Source organism: Malurus melanocephalus, unplaced genomic scaffold, assembly GCF_030028575.1.
Source record: "Malurus melanocephalus ecotype Western Australia unplaced genomic scaffold, MMel_1.1 scaffold_142, whole genome shotgun sequence".
In the NCBI taxonomy this organism is placed as follows: Eukaryota; Metazoa; Chordata; class Aves; order Passeriformes; family Maluridae; genus Malurus; species Malurus melanocephalus.
In genome coordinates, this window is record NW_026623374.1 from 1460194 (window position 1) to 1480727 (window position 20534).

Genomic DNA, 20534 nt, shown 5'->3' on the forward strand with positions numbered 1-20534 from the left:
AAAAAAAAAAAAAAAAAAAAAAAAAAAAAAAAAAAAAAAAAAAAAAAAAAAAAAAAAAAAAAAAGCCAACAAAACCCCAGGCAGAAATATGATAAAAAAGAGGACACACAAGGTTTTTTTTTCTGAAGTTATACCAAATTGTATTGGGGGAAAAAAAGCCCTTGGGAAATCCAGAATGGAAGGATTTATAATCTGGAAATATATCAAGCAACGTTTCTGGCCTTGTACCATATACACTTGGCCCCAGACAGATAATTTCTGAAGAATTATGCCATAACCTGCATGTGGAAATAAGAAAAGACCTTTAGAACTCTGTAAATGATCAATAAGAATAAAAGTACTTTTCATTTTTTTTCCAAATTAAATTATCCACTTTCAGATTCCAGGTTACAGATTACAGATTACTTTATCTTCAATAGCAAAACACAAAGTTCAAGTTATTAGAAAACCTTCTAGCAGGACTTTAACCCCAGTATTTGGTCTTTCATTTTCTTTTTTGTTCTTTCCTGTCTCCCTYCTTTTCCCATATTTTCTGGTAACTTTCTTTAGCTACAAAATATATCAGAATTACAAGGATAACTTAGGGTTTCTGACGCTCACTGTCTAAAATTAAACTATCCCTGGCAAATCTTTCAGACATTATGGTTTTTTCTTGTCTGAAAGGAAACTGCCAAATTAATCTTGATTTCTTTAACCCCAGGTCACTTCACGAGGGAATTTAAAGTGAAAATAATACATTGATCATCTAATAGCAATTGTTCTGATATTATGAAAAACGATGGCATCAATAGCATATTTCTACCAAAATGCAATACTGAAATAGTTTTAACCTTCAACATCCTGTGTAGTCATAAGAATGTTTAGGTTGACTGGACAGCCACTCCTGTAAACACTTCAGTTTTCATCAAGTCTTGCAATGCATGAGTGGATTTCATCCCCTGGACAAAAGTTCCAACCACACCAGAAGTGCAGCAGGGCCACCCCAGCACTCTGACCTTACCATGTATAGGATGATGTGACCATCCCACCTGTTTTTCCACAGGAGCTAAGAGGTAATATATGAATATGTATTTATATTCACATGGACATGTATTAACAACATTCAGTAGCATTTATGGACCCTTAAATTTAGTGAGAGCCAGAAACAGGACTGACCTGGATACTTGATCACACTTTTGCTACACATTCTTTAGACCAGCTGTTTTTGAAATCAGTAGTATCATATTTGTGTAAATATTGCTTTATTTATGCAATGACTGTCATTAAAGTATTACTGCAGCATTGTRGCCATATTCACTTAATCTGCAGTACAATTCAAATCTTTGAACTCTATCAATATCATCCTTTGTTTGACAGATTCGTTGCTCTGGATATTAAGCAAACCATCAGATTATCACTCTGTCTCAGTGGTTAGGCCTGTGARAATTGTTTACAATACAGCTGGCAAATTCAGAATTTCTTCTCCATTTTGGCAAAGAGTAGACTGCTGCCCACCAAAGCTTGGTGCCTGACTTGGGCAAAGACTCACTAAACCTTTAAATTCCTCACTTCCAGAGGAATTGCAATAAGACAGAGCATCCCACATACACTTCTGAATCAATGGGGACAGAAGTGTTTCTGCACGCTAGTGTAAAGAACCATAGGGAGTTGGTGAACATGGTCTTGTCTTTTTAAGCCACCAAATACTCCCACTGTGTTCACACCTTCATCACCTGATTCACAAAGAAAAAAACAAAACAAAACAAAACAAAACAAAACAAAACACAACCAGCTATCTAGAAATGTAAAAGAAAAAAAAAAAGGTGGAATTGAAAAAACCTGTACACTTAAAAAAGGACAAAAATTAACCAAGTAAACACCCCCCCCCCCCCCACATATCAATACATATATTATGAATTAGTAAAGCTACAGATATTAAATTTCACCTTTGGCTAAGCTAAACTTTAACGTGAAGYAATAGATCTAAAGAGAAATGTAGACAATTATTCCTAAATTGTAGTAGACCACTGTCTCAGCAGGTTCCTTTTAGTCTAATTAATCACTTTCTAAAGAGGCGACATAATTCCTGAGTTGTGTCACTGAGATTGTCYTCACAATAAGTGAGGTATTCTTAAYAGATCAGAAAGATCTTTTTCTAAACCATAATGATGAAATCATTTGCTTGAATAGGTTTAGCCACATGGTGCCAKTTTCCATTATAATCCAAATAAACTCACCATTCAAATTAAGAACATACCTGTGGTGATTCCAAGACAAATCAGAATGAAACCAGCCTCTGGGAATTTACATAAGGGAAATAACATTGATGTATCTTTCATAATGCCAGCCATATGTTTTATTATAATATACATCCTTCTTGAAATATTTTATTTCTGCTTTAAAGATCAGAAATTTTTGCTGTTTAAAGGTTAAAAAATTTATAGTCATCTCCAAATTTTCCTTGTTACATTATGAAACAGAAATATCCTATCGGAAATTTGAAGGCTATTATGATGCATCACCGTCCTTGTTTTTACAGAAGACTTATCAAAGAAATCATGGATTATCAGCCTGCAGTAGCATTATTCATGGATGTGCAAGGAAAATGACCATCCTGTATCTGCATGTGTTTGCTCAGATTTCAAGCTGACCAGAATAAAGAATAGCTGAGAGCATGATAGGTTACCATTTTTTCAAGGTTATACAGAACAAGTAGTTTTTCTGTTGTTTTTAAATGAATGGAATGGCTCAATGAATAACACTTTTAAAAACTGAGTATTTTGGATATATGAATAATACCAATCATAGAAAAACTGAGCCAAAAGGGAATGGTTATTTATAGAATAGGAATGGTTAATGATAAAAGGATTAGTAAGAAAAATATGAAACACTGAAATTTCTTGTCTTTTTCATTCTCTTTTTTGAAGGCTTAATTATTTTGAGTAAATTAGCCAACAGAYTCAACTGCTCTGAAAACTTCCCTGGGTGTACCTTGTGGCTTACACCACAGGCATATTTCTGCATGCCCATTTGAGGAATATCTTTGCCATTTCTCTGGACCCCAGTGGAGAGAGGAGAGAGGTTGGCAGAGCAGAGCAGAGCATGAGATGTCAGCATGCAGCACACATTTTGCTGCACCACAGTGAAAAGGAGAAATTGGTGTCTGTGCAGTTTCTCATGTTGTCCTATTTGCCTCACACAGTTCTTGTGAAAAAAAAAAAAAAAAAAAAAAAAAAGAAGCTGGTTATTCCCATATGCATTTTGTCAATATTTTATGTTGTAAAATCATAAAACAGTAGAGGGGAGGAGAATCTTGGGAAGTCATCTGGTCCAACGCCCTGCTCAAAGTAAACAGCAGAAGATATCTTGAGTTTCACTTTATGGTTTGAGGTGCAGGAAARCTGTTTTATTGTTTCTCTATAATGTCAAAAATTCCCAAACATGCTTTAAAATCAAGACTATTTTTCTGTCATGAGTAGTTCTAATAAACCAAAAGTTCCATTAAAAATATATATGAGCATATATCTCTACAAGACTTCCTTGAAATTTCCTTCAACCTGTTAAACTAAACACAAWTTTTTTTATTACAGATCAGATGCCTGACTTCTATTAATTAACTAATTATTAATCTATTAAATGTCTGAACATTACTGTACATTAAAAATGGAACATATTTAGAAAATTTTAGATAATTAATAACTTACTTCCAAACTAGTAGTGTGTCATTTTAAAGCTCACTCCTACTATCTTTCAATCTTATTTTCAATTTAATCTCTTAAACATACCTATTTTCTCTCTGTATTTTACAATCTTCTATCTGACACAGTAATGAAAATTGCCAATTTGTGAGCAAGTTGATATTACTGGGGTTTGGAAGTTTTTTGGTACACAGATATTTATCTAAGGTTTGGTCCTTGAAWGAGATTCTTTCTGTCGTGTTTCAACCCCAACCCAGACAGCTGCTCACTCACTCCCCCACCAGTGGGATAAGAGAGAGAACTGGAAGGGTAAAAGCTGGAAAACTCATGGGTTGAGATAAGCAAAATTTAACAGGGAAAGAAGAAGCCYCACACACAAGCAAAGCAAAATAAGGAATTCATTTAGTSCTTCCCAYRGCAGGCAGGTGTTCATCCATCTCCAGGAGAGCAGGGTCCCATCACACARAAYGGTGMCTGGGGCAGACAAACAYCATCACTSCAAAYKTCCCCYCTTCCTCCTTCTTCTCCCCAGTTTATATACTGAGCAYGATGCCACATGGTCTGGAATATCCCTGTGGTCAGTTGGGGTCACCTGTCCTGGCTCTGCCTCCCCCACCCTCCCAGGCACTCCCAGCCTCCTCCCCAGCATGGCCATACAAAAAGCAGAAAAGGCCTTGGCTCTGCAACAACAAAAACATCTCTGTGTTATCAACTCTGTGCTCAGCACAAATCCAAACACAGCTCCACACCAGCCACTGTGAAGAAAATTAACTTTATCTCAGCCAAAACCAGCACACGTTCCTAACTATTGTTTCAGRAGAGCAGTTAGGTGGAGTTTCCATAAAAATCAGACAAAACTATTATTTCTAGTTTCTAGATTTATTTTTTTTCTGGGGTCCCTGCTGTTTCTGTTTCAGTTTTGTGATATACACTGGCATTAACATGTCTCCTGCTCAGCAAAGTGAGAGGAAGTATTTGCCCAGATGTTTTCTGCAGCTGCAGCTTTGCTGGCTGAGAAGGGGACTGTTTSCTCAGATGGTTCTCATCGTTCCTGCTATTAACTCCTCAAACCTGCCGTGCGTTCCTGCTGCTCCTCCTAATCCTTTTCAGCAAACACAAGCCATATTTGCTTAAGCAGCTTAAATAGCTCTTTACAAACCTGGTTCATTTCAAAGGACCTGGGCCAGTTAAACAGGTCAGAGAATTACTCACACAGGCATCTCCTCTGCCTGCTCTGCTGGAGACAGTTTCTGCTGGAGAGTGGGGCTGAGCAGTGAGAGGATGGAGAAGGCTTCAGCCAAGACAGTAAAAGAAATATTTGGGAAAGGAGAATAGATGGGTGACTATAAACCTTTGAGAGTTTGGGAGAACTCACCATCAGCCCTGGACAGCCATAGCTGTGCTTCTACTCTTTTCCCTATTTATCATTAGAATACAAGAAATTTAATATCAAAGGTCTGATTTGAAAGTGATACAGTCTGGATTAATTCCATTCTTATTCTTTGGTTTAGTTTTTCACCTATTACTTCAGGCTCCTCTTGGGTTTTATGTCTTTATCCATTTAGAGTATTTAAAGGGAGAGGTGTTCTATGATGTGTTACAATATTTATCTTCCTTTGTGCAGACAGCAGTAATTCATGACTGGCACAGCCAGAAGTGACTTATTAAGGCTTTCTTCACCAGAGAAGAAAAGGTCATAAAGTAGCTCAGTAGGTCTTGTTCTTTATGATTATAGCTATATTGTATCACACACTTCCGCTCCCCACTCCCTCCCTTGCAGTTTACCAAGTGTATCTATAGTCTACCTGGACCTTTTGAACAAATATCTGGTGCCATAAACCTGGTGCAGCCAGATTGCCACCCTGTTTGGTCTCAGAAGTCACATTATAATATTCTTTAAAATGTGTGATTAGACTGGAGGCTCTTCAGACTCCTTGATGCCTTCTTTATTCCAAAAATCACAAATCCGTGTATCCAAGTACCATCCATACTGCTTGTTTTGCTGCTTTACCTGAGCATTGTGACAAAATGAAAAACCTGCTGGCCAGGACAAGAAGCTGTGGGATACCTTCAGACGTGCACTTTGGGCACACATCTCAAGAGTGCAGGCGGGACACTGCTGAGCCACTGTGTGTGTGTGTCACCCGTGAGGGTGGATATGGCCTGTGAGCCTCGTGCTCATGGAATCCTGTCCCAGAGGAAATGAGCACACTAACTCTCAGGCACACATTGTCAGGAATAATTAACTGGGGGTGCAGGGACCCTCCTTCCCTGCCAAGGTTTGAGAAGGGGTGACACCAAAAGTCTCCCTGAGCTGTCCCCAGCTCGCAGTGCAAGCACAGTTCCCCGACCCTGTGGCTGTGGTGGACCCCGTGGCCACACTGCCAGGCTCAGTGTGTGTCACACTGCCAGGCTCAGTGTGTGTCCCAGCCACCACCAGGATGCTGTGGGTCACACACAATCGTTCCCAAAGCATTTCTGGTAAAAAGGCTGCAGAGCTGTCCTTCAGCACATGGTGCAGTGCAGCCAAGGTTCACACCATTTGTGCATTATCAGATGAGGAAACGTCATTCAGGAATGCTGAAAGGGTRGATTGTTTTGAGCTGCTAGTTCAGTGACGGAAAATCTTTTATCAGCTGAATAATTCCTTAGGATATTTATATGAAAATACTATACTGCATTAGGTACTTGTCTTAAAAAACCTGTTTCATTGCCTTCATTACATTAGGGATGACTCAAACAAAGGATTCATTACAATCTGCACTTCAAGCACCTTTTCTTGTAGATTATTCTCTACAAAGTCATCTCTCAGGTCTTGCAGTGTTAGCAAATACAAGAAATAATGCCACAGTTACTCATCATGGTTCAGTAAAAGATATTAAAGGACAAAGACAAGCCATTCACACATGGGTGTGACAATGAGAAAGAAGGCAAATGATATTTTTCCTTTGTACTCGGAAAGCATCTTGGGATTGCRCAAAAACTAACCAAATAGTTATTGTCTAAAGAGTTTATGCTGTAGAAAAAGGTCCTGCTTAATCTGTGAAGTCAAAGCTAGCACTGTTATAATTTCCAGTCCTCTGGGATCAGCAGGACAGATTGGGAATGAAGTTGAATTCACCYCTGTGATGTCCTTTCCAAATCATTGCTGAGGTTAATTTTTGAGTAAGAAAAGTCCAATCAGGCACAGTGCACTCCTTCATTTTGGTTTGTACGTAGCCGTGAAGTCTGGCAGTACTCAGCTGTGTAACTGAGTCATCCAGAAATGGAATCAAACGAGTACACTTTTTATAATGTGCTCATTTTAAAATGCATTTCCAGACTCCTATATTTTTCCTTGTATTTTTGTCTCTTTGATAATCTATGCCTCTCAGCCATTTGAATCATTACTTTACGAGATGCTTGGAAAAAACTTCCTGCCTTGAACTTGGTATGTSCCCATTTCTCTTTCACTTGTTTTAGAAATCTGACATCCTCATGAAATCAGAYGAATTCTTAGTCAATACCCACTAAAACACCCATTTATACTGTCTTTTGTCTTACAGTAATCACCACGTGGCAGCTTCTGTGCACATTTGGGAGTCTTACTGATCACACTGCTACCCTGGATCTCACAGCCTTCGTAGAAAGATACATCATCTTTAAGGGCTGATCCTATTGGAATCCATGGAAAAACTCTCCCCAGTTTCACAGGCTTTGGACCAGTCTCTAAATCAGTTTGTGGTTTAGTTTTTAAAGACAAAATTACTTACATTTTTTTCCTCTACCAAAAATTATCCTTGCTGCATTGTGCAGCAGTCATTTAGACATATCACATACAAAGACAATTTCTTTGGAATGTTTGCAATCCTCAGTCCTATCTTCCCCTCCTGGTTATCTTTGATTTGAGTTGCCAAACAGCAAAATCAGAGCCTCATGATCTATAACTACATGGAGATGAGCTTCAGAAATGTAAACATTAAAGTGACTGTGACATGTGCTGCAACCACAGACYACTGCAAGTGCTTTATCTGCTCACAAGAATTTCTACTCCATCTCAATTAATCTGTGACTGTCATATGCAATGTTTTCACTGTGTACTGCCTGTCTTATCTCCTAGCACTGCTCCTACTCGTAGAGGGTTGGAATTTACAACAATTACTCCTTCCACTCTTCATTTTCATGTTCAACATGCTGCACAACTGGCATTAAAAAGAAAAAAAACAAAACCCTCACCTTTTTGTAATTGCTGCGTAAACCACCAGCTTTTGAAGTTCCAGTGATAAATTTAATGCATAAGAGTAAAGCAGTGGCACAGGAAAGGAGTTATGTGGAATTACCACCTGAGATTGGAACCATACTTATCCTGGTGGGACAAGCTCTGCTAAAGAGCCAGAAGCACCTCTGCCAGAGGAGAAGCAGAGAGGTCATGCACAAGCTGGTAACAGAACTGGTCTCCTGGGGTAGCACAAAATTTACTTTCAGTCCCTCAATCAGTTGACAGTTTTCCTGAGAACTCATCATTTGCATTTGCAGAATGTCAGTCACAGAGACAAACTGAAATGTTTGACTAGTAGACTGGGACTGCTTAAAATACCATGGGGGTGATGGCAGAGAGGGGTGTAAAAATTTAGATTCAAAATTWGGAGCAAAGATTGAACAACTCCTTTTCAATGAGCAAGCCTCGGGAAACTCTTCTATGTAGTGCCATTTGAATGCTTTTCAGAAGGCAGGAATCACACTCTTTTTCAAGTCAGAGTAAAGCTTGTGAATTTATTTCTCTTTGCTAAGATGGGTCCTGGGACTTAAATTTCTCTTTGTGTAGAAGAAAAATGTAGCTGGACAAGATGTTGCTTTCAGAAAGAAAGTAACCTTTAGAAGTTTGACATTTTCCCTTCATCTTCCTGTTATTGACTGTTCCTAACGGGTTTTAACTGGGATTCACTCAGTTGCTTTTCACATCAGCCCCCCACAGGGATTGCACTTGGCGGGATCAGGAAGGAGTGGCCAGGGATGGAAACCTCCTCATAAACCCATTACACTCTTGCAGMCCATCCAATACATCTTCAGGAGGTCTTTCAGGGATTTTTATTTCATCTAGATATCCACAAGACTTTTTCTATTGGTCCTCCTGAGCAAAGCCAGAGGAAATTACTCTGTTGTGTTGTGGACTCCTTCAGTCCCAAGGTGTTTCCACATCTCCAGTGCTCCCTTTCATGACCCAGTAATCTTCACCCATGTGTAGATTTGCAGCCCCTTTGTCTGGTAAACATCCAAATGTGTTGGAGCACATTTGTCTCCTTTCAGTTTTTCTTTAGGTGGTCCCTGTATTATGATTCTGCCCCTTATATACAAAATTTTAGCTGAGATGTGCATCTTGGGTTTCATGTGAGATTCACAGAGCTATGATCTAGAAGATGTAAAGTGTCTAGGGCACAGAAGGAAGCTCTATTGTCAGGAAACTGCTTTGCTTGGGCTGGATGTGAAAAAATGGTCCACATCCAAAGGAACACATCAGACAACAAAGACACTGAAATTTTCAAATACATCTAGGCTGACATAAACACAAACCCCAGAYTTCCTCCAGGGAACTAGCAGCTCAACATTTCATTTCCTGAAACCTGCCTAAATTTTAAACATAGCCTATATTGTGACAAAAACGAAGTTGTCTGCAAAATCATGACATTCAATCCTGTATTAATTGGTTACCTGAGATCTGTCACTGCAGGCCCAGATGCCATTTTTATATACAATGGTGAGCATTACTCAGATGTGTTCAAGAAAACAAAACAAAATCTTAGGTATCCTGTGAGTTATAGGAAGCCTGATTAAGCCCCACAAGAAGAAAACAAGTCAGAGCAGGAAGGAACAAGAAACTATTGAAACTCTTCCCTTCTKCCAGCAGAAAAGCTWCAGAAATTATGAACTGAAGGACTAYGGCCTCAAGGTAACAGAGAGCACACAAGGCTCCTCAGATTTGCAAATTATTTTGCTGCCTTTGCTGAAGTTCTCAGAATATAATTATTCAAAATCTGAATGTGAAAAGTAAGGGCATGTAAACTCGATATGAATATTCAAAGGATTCAACTGATGTTTAGTACAAATATAGAAAGCAGAGAAGCAGCATGAGAAGCTGTTAAATGAAGCTACATGTCTGCCTGTCAGACAAATGTGGGTAATCCTAAACAAAGAGCCACCAGGTCAGATCCTCAGCTGATGGAAACTGGCCTGACTTTCCCTAATTTAGTAGAAATCAGCTGAATACCTGATCCTATCCTACCTCATCCTACCAGTTTCCTCTTGGAAATACATGCTCATGTCTATTTTAATAGCCTGTACTTTGTAACAAAATTAAAACCYCTGCAACCTTCCCCCTGCCCATTTAGAAAATTACATCCTGTCAGAGATGCTCAAGATCATGAAGAGCTTTCTAAGAACTGTGTACTGCATGACTATGAATAATTTTTTTAAAAGGTAGAAGGGATGTAGAGTGAGTTTTTCAGTCCTGCTTTGAAGTCCAGCATACAGACTGTGTATGTCCAAAATCAAGGGGATCCTTCAGACACTATTAGGTTTTTCTCTGCTCCATGTGTTAACCAAATATTTTATCCCAGGTAAATGTCACAAAGTCAAAAATATGTTTATCTTAAAGATTTTTTTTTTTTTTTTGTTTTCAAAACACTTTTAAAAATTCAGATTATCTGTGTTTTAAGAAAAGGTTATTGTCTTTATTTGAAGGCTTTAATGAAACAAATTGGTTTAGTAAGTGGTTCTCAAATGATATGACAGCTTTTTTCAGTTTTGAGATGTTTTTGCCAAGCAGTCTTTGGTCTTCCTKAGGTGTTTTCCTCTGTACACTGCTGAATGAAATTTGGACATAAAGAGAAACTAATACCAGCTCCTGTGAAAGAGACCTTTGATATCCTCTACACAGATACTTTTTCTTTTTTTTTTTCTTTTTAGGAACATGCTAACAGGTAATAAACTGACTTTGCAGTAATAAAATTGGAAACTGTGAAAAAGGAAAGATAATTCTATTATATACCATAAAATGTACGAGCCAATAAAACTGCACATTTCCCAAGAAACTGGGAATTGAGGCAATATAGAAGTGAATAGAATTTTTTCAAATAATTGTTAATCAAAGCTAGTTCATGGAGTAGACATCTAGTTAGATTAATATCAATATGAATGATTAGTTTCATTTTTCCAATTTTGATTACTGAATAAATATTAAGGTCAAGCAGTTTTGCTTCAGGAGGATTTAAATTCACCTTCATTTAAGTAGGAATAGAAAACAARGTATTGTTTTCAAAGCAAAAGAAAATAAAGTCATATAAATATGTCCTAAGTCCCAAGATGTAAAAAACAGGTATCAATTAGAACAAATACAGTAGCTAAGCACATAATGTGCTTACCAGGGTTAATTAAAAAATTGCATATGAAACATATTCCAATCAGAAGACTGTTCTGTGAAAGTAGAAAGAACTTGTTGTGCAAGCAGTTTGCAAAGAGGTAATTTGAAAGAGTTTTGGTTGGGATTCACTCGAGCGTGGCRTTTCAGTAGGTTCAGAAACTGCAAACCTAGCATGTTTTGTGGGGCTGCTGTGACTCCTGAATCCAACACCGTGGCTGCCTGTAGGTGAGGAAATGGGGGTCTCCTGTCTGTCCTGGTTCCTTCCTCAGTTTCTACYTGGGGAGTTTGCAGAGCTGCAGCTGCTGCCTGTGATGCTGTTCCCAGTTTGGGAGATGGCAAACCAGGTCAGGACCCAAAGCACAAATGCTCTTGGGCACATCCCAGCACTGCAAAGTCCTTGGGCCTCTGAAGGAAATACTCTTTCATGTGTTGGTTCCTTTTTAGACAAAAAAGGCAGGCTCAGGTGAAAGTTCTGATTTGGGCTGTCCCTGGTAACCAATTTAGGATAAGCAAGGAAGAAAAACAACCATACTCAAGAGTGCTGCAGGGAAGGAGGAGATTCACAGCCAGAAACTGCAGCCCAGGGCAGCAGAGAGGGAGGGACTCCTGTGGTGAGCAAACCTCAGCAGGGATGGGGGAAGCCCTGCTGAGAGGGGACTGAGCAGAATTTTCTGCGGYTCATAAATCCCACAAGTCAGCTGAAGTCCAAATCATAAGGGAAGATGCAGACTGCAAGGGAAGTTTAAATCTTAAGTCCTCCTTCCTGATCTGGTGACTTTGACTTTCTCAAAAAAAATCATTGTCATTTCTCTTATAATACAATGTAAATTTGTAGTGGTTCTTTTTTGGTTTTGCAGAGGTTTTATGTGGTTTGGGGTTTTTTCCCCTCCCATCAAAATGACTCGGGGTTTTTGGCAACTCAGTATTGAGAAAAAAGAAATTTTAGAGGTCTGCCTCCAATATCTGGTGAATTCAGGGTATCACCATTCAATTTCTGTCAGTTTGAAAGCTAATCTTGACTAAAAATGGAACAAAATCTTTGCAAGAAAAAGATTCTGTGGTTTCCACTTCCTTGTGAAGTTTAGGACTTCAATATTTTTCCTTTGAATGTATTTCAATATATTRGAATTCCTTATAAGCTAGAAATTCTATTTTTTCTTCTCATTTTCTTAAGAAAAGCATGTTTTAAGTGCATTGTCTGTTGGTTTATTGTACTTTATTTCTTAACATGGTGGCAAATTTCAAATAATATGGTAACATACAATGTCCATGAAGTGGAATATGACTTCATTGTTGTGTTTCATGTTGGATTGAAATGCTAGAGTAGAATTCTTGTTCTCGTGGATATAACAGGGCTCAGGAAAAAGACAAATTTGCATCTAAATGGGGAAAAGAAATCAACCAGGGTTTGATCAATAACGAGACAAAAACATGGCAAGACTTGTATTTAGGAAGTCTGGGAATACAGATTTTATTCACTCTAGTGCTCATGGACTAAAAATTGGTTTTGTCTTGTCAGGAGCTGGAAAGATGGTCCAAATTATTGTTGAAGTTGAGTGTAACTGAGTAATAATTTCACAACATGCACACTCAGGAACTTGGCAGGGTATTGTGTACTTGAGGGTGTCTAACTGAATAAAGCCTTGTCTAAACTARCACACCTTCTTCCAGGATTTGCCAGTTTAGGCAAGTCAATTTGTGCAGGAAAAGGTGGAAGATGGACATGAGCAAACAAGATATGACGCTGCCTGCACAATAGAAAACTATAAATAATAACACCAGTCAAAGGCCAAAACAACTACATTGCTGGGGTTATGTCAGAAGACCTAAATTTGTACTCTTTGGTGGAAAAAGCTGCGGTAGTTCTTGCTAGTGAAGCCTCATCTGTGGTGTGGGCTCACTKCAAAGCACCATTTGTCCTTCTCCTGCCCACGGCACAGCCCCGCTCTGTCCCGGGGAGCAGGAGTTGGCGGGGATTTGTGCTGACTGSGGAATTGCAGAGTTTTCGTCACTTTCTTCAAAAGCCAGTCATTGTCCTTACAGGAATCTGCCTGTTTGCTGCTCAAAATGGCAACGTGCCATCACTGGCCTGGGCTTGTGATAGGGTATTACCATTGGATTCCCATAAAGTATCCAGTGAGCTTTGTAACCTAAATCACCGTGAAGTCCAGACTGTCACAGGAGTCTGGAAGCTTAATTTATCCATTTTGACAGCATTTCTAAATATGTTTATAGAGACTCTCAACTTATGAGAGTACTCTTCTCAAAGCACTTTCGGAATAATTTATATAGGATCGTCTTGTTGAGCTCTTCTTTAAAGAAAAGGAAATGCAGGTAAATCATATGTATAAAAGACTCCCTTCATGTTTGCTTTTGATTTCCCTCACAGTGGAAAAATCTCTGGAGCTCYCTTTTTGCTCTGCAGCTTTTAAGTGGTGAAATAGATGATGTTTGTGCTAATTAAGGCAATGATCACTCTATCCATTTTCCAGTAAAGCCTAGACCACAGTCAGGCTATTATTTCTTTGAAGCAATGCAGTGTTCTTGGAAATCGTRTTCTAAGTTGCTAACAGGGAAGTATGCGTACTCCTCAAGCAGATTATTGYTAACATGAGTACATAAATAAGACTTTATTAGCCACTTAATACTAGTAACATTTGTTGTTCAGTTTATTGAACACTCAGCAGCTCTACAAAAAAGGCCAAAGCCAAGGTGTTTATTGGTATGCTCCAATTACATTTGTGGGAGAAAAGGCTTTTATATCCTGTCTGATTTTATAAGTTAAATACCCCTGTGAATAAGTAAAAAAAAAAAAAATTACCTGAAAATTATTTCAATTAAAATACACTATTTTTCATGTTTAAGAATATTTCTTTCCAAAGCATGAACATACCAATATACAGTGGAATGTTTTCCAGACAGAGATTATTTTGTAATGCCCCAGAAGCAAGTTGTAAGGCATATAGTAGGGAAGGTGTTATTTTTTTCCTGTTATGGCTTAGCTGGACTGGATTCTAAAAAGAAAAAGACTTTTTTGTCTCCTCTGTAGCTTYTGAGTGCTACAGTTAGGGTACAGGAACAGCAGTTGCATTCAGCAGTTGTCTTCATTTTTTCACTTTGGAAATAAAGCAAGTCTAGAAGAAAGGAAAGAGAAGTAACTCTCATTTTTCTGACTTTTGGGACTTTGGTGTCCCTGATTTTTCATTCCATTCCAGTAAAAAAGAAAAAAAAAAATTCCAGCCTAAAACAATATATCAAAATTAAACTGAAAAAGTATGAGTTACTAATTAGTTAATAACCTTTAGGCTTTGTCTACTTTGTTGAWGTTTTCTGTTAACAAGGAATACAAACTTTTAAAAATGGGAGTAGAATTTTTTCACTTATTGATCTACAATTTAAGAGAAAAGCATTAATATTACACAGTCTGCAATAAAGAATCTCAAGAGCTTACCTGTATAATAAATACATAATAAATCTCCAGYTCATTTACCCTTTGGCATAAAATTTCCCTTTTTTGGTATTTGGTCAAAGGTGGCTTTCTGTTTTTAAAAAGACACAATTTTTTAGCCATTTGTTGCTGTAACACAAAGAAAAAATGGTGTTGAGATTTTTGTTTCAGGTGTTACAATTTTATTAAAAAATAGTCATCTGTTCTTGGGCATGACTAAACTGAGATGAAGTTTCCATGAACTCCCACAATCAGTAGACATTGGCAGCTGAGACTGCAAAAGTTTTCAGCAGCTTCTCTCACTGTTTATCCATGAAACCTTCAGCTCCAGAATAATGATCTCTGCCAGGGTGGACAAGTGCATCCAAAAATGCAAAGGGGAGGATTCACAGAGTGCCAGGTCCCARACTGCACCAAGAATGGCTCTGTTAGCTGTTAACTCCTCTGGGAGTGACAGGTCCTGACTGTCACTGGGATTTCATGACTTGGAAGATATTCTCATACCATGGTGACATATCTGAGTGTGCATTATTTATTAAATAAAAACCAATAAGCAACCTGTAGAATGTAATAAAATCAGATTGTGATYCATGAGCATTGTACCTGTTCTCCACCTCAGGATCACCACTCAGCTTTGGCAGTAACCAGATTCCTCTTTTTTTTTTTTTGCCCCCAGCTATTGCTTACTGACTCCTTGAATTAGAAACTTGCTGGGATGTCATTGAAGCCCTTGGATAAGAAAATAGAGGGGAATGAAAGCTGCCCAGGTGGACAGAATTGGGGCTGGGGTAATCAGACCTGGAGAGCAGTGCTGCTGGGAGGAAGGATGTGGGCCAGCAAGATGCTGCCACACTCTAAAACATCATCCTGCCASTGGGGATGTGGCCAAGCTGTGGTGACCACAACCAGCCCCACAACTCTGTGACCTGGATTGCTCCTCTGTATGACTGCCAAAAATATTAACAAAGTGATGCCCTAAATTATGTCAGCAAGGGATGTGGGTCTTTCAACCAGAATATAGGAAATCCCCAATTGTGTGGGATGTCTGGTAGCACTAATAATAGCACGGAAAGCCTGTGCTTGTAAAAGTCAACTTCTCAGTAAGAGAACTATTTAAAGAGGTGAAGTRATTGCAGCTGGCACAGCAGCCATGTGGTACATGCAGACTAGACTTTATGGTGAYTTCCAAATGTGTTTTTTCTTCAGCACATGTTATTTCCCACAGCTTCAGTGAAGGAACTATGCTAAAGCAATAGAAAAACTTTCAGAAGCACACACAGCATCATTGGCAGCTTCATCTCTTTTCATTGTAATTATCCCAAACTTCTTTTTGACCTTGCTTCCCTTAAGAGGAAAACAAATATGTTTKTCTGTTTGGATATGAGTCTGTGTATAAATGGTTTTTAAAAATTCAGACAGACCACTCCCTAGCACACAGATTTCTCCCCGAGGAGAGGATGAGAACATGACAAATACTAGTTCCGTTGCTTATTGCTCTGCTGGAAAGCACCCAGATTGTCCTCCAATTAGTATAAGAGGTGTAATATAAAACAAAAGGAGGCCTCTGCCACTAAGAGGACAGAACCTTCCATCTTTAAATCCAAAGTGCAATCCCATTTTCCAACAAGATCAGGATGCCCTTAACAAGATGTAGGTTCCACAGGGTGGTGTGGTATCCACACCTAGGCCAGGGGGGACAGGGACACACACAGCAGTTCTCTGCTGCCGCACAGGGCGATGCCACTGTCCCCTCCTCGGTCACCCAGTGCCCTCCCTCCCTGCTGCAGGATCTCTCCCAGCACTGCACCCCAGCCCTGGTGTCCATCTGATCCAACAGGGATGAGTTCCCACTGCTCTACTAACAGACAGCTGGAGTTGCAAAAAAATGAAAATTGTGGTTTGCAGGGTTACCAAGCTGAATTATCTTGGCAGATGATCAGGAAACCTGCAGAGCTGGTRTAGGACTGGAAACAAACCTGGAAGAAAGAGGATGGCGGAGATGGAAGAGAATRAGGAATATTCCTACTTTTGAAAGCCTGGAGCTGGCATCAACCATCTCACACCATCCCTCCTGGGTGGACAAATGCTGCTCAGGTCAGTGTAGCTGGAGAAGCCCACAGACAGATCCTGCAGCTGCCTTTTCTCCTCAGGAATGAGGCAGGGCACAGCAAATCCCTCTGCTTGGGATTCACCCACGGAGGCTGAGTTGGGCTGTGTCTGAAACATCCCTTTGCTCATGAGCCCCATGACATGGTGAGCTTCTGAGAGAAACCCTGAGACTGTGACAACTGTGAAAAGCAGAGGGGATGGTGAGGAGCAGTATTGAGCTGGGAAAACCGTCAGACAGATGTGCTGTTTTTGCTATTGGTAATATTATCGCATTACTGTAATTTTCTGCAATGGCAATGCACATCTTGTTTGAATATATGGGATTTCTCTTTAAAACAACAAATACKTCTGTCTCAAAACCAAAACCAGAATAATGGAAAAATAAAAACATCTCTCCAGGCATATGTTGTGGGCAATAATGCCCTGTTTGCAGGTGCCAAAATGGCATTGAAAATAAATTAACAAAATAATTGTCGCCCCGGGTTAAACCACAATATTGACAACTATCACATGAGATATGTTTTACTTTTTATTCATGCATATTATATAAATAACAATATTTAATCTTTGTCAAGGGAATGTTTTCCTCTGAGAAATTATCTCCTTTTAGTTGTTATTGGAAGTGGCTTGTTTTAATTTTTGCAGGACAGAGAAATACATGTGCAGCAATATGTGAGTGACGTACAGTGAACATGCCTAGAGCTTCAGCTGCTCTACTAATACATCCACTGCAGGCAAATCACTGTTTCTTTAACTTTTCAGTGCTTTGCCTGATGATGTTAGTCCCAGTGCAAAATTCACTCCCATTGAGGACAGCCACTTTAGAGGAAGAGGTGGGAGATTTATCTCGTTTATAGGACAGCGCATCACAGAAAGGAAGAGACCGCAGTGGGCATCTGGACAATGTCCCTCCTCAAGAAGAGTCATCCAGAGCACAGGGCACAAGACTGCATCCAGAGGGTTCTGGAATATCTCCAGTGAGGGAGACTCCATCACCTCTCTGGACAATCTGTTCCAGTGTGTGGTCATCTACACAGTGAAGTTCTTCCTCATATTTGGGTGGAAGTTCCCGGGCTGCCCATTGCCTCCTGTCCTMTTGCTTGGCACCACTGAGAAGGGCCTGGAACCAGTTTTGTGGCACCAACCCTTTAGRTATTTACACACATTAATTAGGTCCCATGTCAGTCACCAATTCTTGAGGCTGAACAGGTTCAACTTGAGCTTTTCCTCGTAAGAGAGATTCTCCAGACCTTGTCCAGTTTAGTAGTGCTCCTCTGAACCAACTCTACTGGCACGCAAACAAGGTCTTCATCTGCTCTCAGGACCGAGCCTTTAGTTTACCAAGTGTGCAAACATTTATTAAAAAAATAGAAAGGAAAAGAAAATAGAGAGGAAAAAAAATAGTCTGAAAACAATCTCTCACCTCCCTGCAGGCAGAGYTGCTTGGTTTACAAGGTTTGAAGAGTTCAAAGCCCCACAGTGGTGTGGTAGCAGGAGCAGGTGGCATCTTCCTGGAGAGGAGATGTCAGCCTGAACCATGCAGCACCTATGGGGTCACCCCTTGGAACAGCTCTTAGGGGTGCATAGTGTGAGCAAACAGTCCTAAGGACTGTGATAAATGCAAAAAGACAAGGGAGGCCTAACAGAGTATTGCAAGTTATTAATTGTTACTGCAGCATCACCTGCCATCAGAGGATGTTTTCCAATTTTCAATCCACTACGTGGTATCCCTGTACTGCTCAGAGGGAAAGAATAAATGGAGAGTGAGACAGAGAGCAAACAAGAGCATTCATCGGGAGCTCTAAGTGCTCAAACTGGAGGGACTCTTAAAATCAGTACRTGTGTCAGGCATTCAGCTTAATCAGACAAAGGAGATTTCTCAAAATGTCAACATGGACCCTCTTTCATAACTGTTCTGGCCTTGTAAAATGGAGTCCCAGGCATATCTTTTGAAAATTTAATTRCACACTCATTAGCATGCTCATTAGCTCATCCTCAATTGTTTCCTCGTTTCCAAATTACAGAAAGAGTGATTGGAAATACTCAAATCGTKGTGGTGACCTTGTTAAAAGGGAACATCACCCCTACCACGTCTGCAACCTGTAAAAAAAAGAACAACTTCCTGTAGTGATAWTAGGAATTCACTTCTGTTTTTCCAGTCCATTGTTCTTTAGCGWTTTCCATAGGACAACCTTGGGTGTGTCTTTCCTCCTACTATGTAAAACATCAAGAAAGGACCTATAAAATCAGTCATCAAATTCCTTAAAACCTCAAGTATAAATGTAATAAATAAACACTTCAGACCTCTGAAAGGCTGCACATGTCTTAGAGCAAACAAAAAGGGTGCTTGTCTTGCTTTTATGGTTTACAAAACCTTACTCATGGATGGAACTCTTGGGTGACATTCCAGTTAGCAGCCAGTCAGGGAAGCTGGGCTGAGAATTTATTTCAGCTGTCTCTCAGACTTTTATTTAAACAGAACAGTGAGTAAGAGTCACATGTGACCTATCAGAATATGGGGCCTTCTGAATTGTGAATTCAAGCCCGAATTTTGTACAGTTCTTAAAATCAACTCCAAGATTTGAAAAGGCCCATTTTCTTATGCAGTTATGAAGRCGCCTGGAAGGGACAATAATTTCACTTTCCTTAAATGGTGTTATTTTAATTTCTATCATGGGGAAAATAAAAAGTTTTTTATGTTGCAGCAGAGGTTTTAAACAGATGACATGCCACAAAGATCTAATTTAGATGGGGGAAGCCCAAGGGGTAGCTGAAGTGAAGAGTGTAAAATGAATCCCAAATAAATAATAGATTAGAAAATACAATGGAACTGCAAACTCAGTCTAACTGATCTCAGCACAAAACTGCTGCTTGCAACACAAGGACACTTTCATCACTTTTATGTTTCTTAATATGTCTTTTTCCATTTCATTGTTGTGAACAGCCTGTAATCCTTTTCTACATTAAACAACTATAAATCCTTTTTCTATTGAGCCATGTTTCTTGTTCCTGTGGACAATACCTACTGAAATAATGATTAAATAAATGCTGTTGGTCATTGGGGTTTTGGCTCTTTTTTATAGTTGTTGTTTAATTCTTATTCACACACTGCCATGAATTAATAACATCCTGGCTAAAAAACCTCTCAACTCAGCTGGTTTTTAAGACCCAGTATATTCTTTCATAAAAATTCAAAATATTCCTTCAGGTCTTTCTGCATTTTTTTCATGGTACCACATTAATTTTAAACTATCAGGTTAACTTTAATTCTATTTTCATGACTTCATTCATATTTTAGCTGACGTTCCCATTTCTCAAGTTAAGACAGCTAACAAAAAGCAAATCAAAAAGGAAACACTTTTGATTATGGTTGATTAACAAATTGTCATGAAATACAACTGAATTCTTCCCCARCTTTGATAAAGTAATAGATTCTTCAAGGCCTTTTATCACTTGCATACAATAGAGCTGTATTCTGAATATTTTTACTTTCATTCTTTCCACAAATCCYTTCTAGCATCTTGTTAAAAGATGCTTTTAAGGGTACGTTTTTTGAAGGAGAGGAACCATCTTTTCAAGGTCCAAGGCATTGAATGGTAACAGTAAAATACCAATTATTTATCAAAAATATATATAAAACCCCTTATCTCTATTAGTCCTGTTAAATTATTAGTGCCATTTTATGCTTAGCAGAAAGCACAAACTCTTTTTAAAGCTTGTAATAGGAAAAGAAAATTTTTCGCATGATGGATACTGTAGGTGCAAAGAGCAATCAGCACAATATTAGATACATTTCAATGTCAAACACACCCTAGCCTGTTAGTTTAGAGTTTCCTTAAGATATGGAGGACTATATAATTTTATTTAGACATTAAAAAGCCACAATTCAAACTAAAAAAAAAAA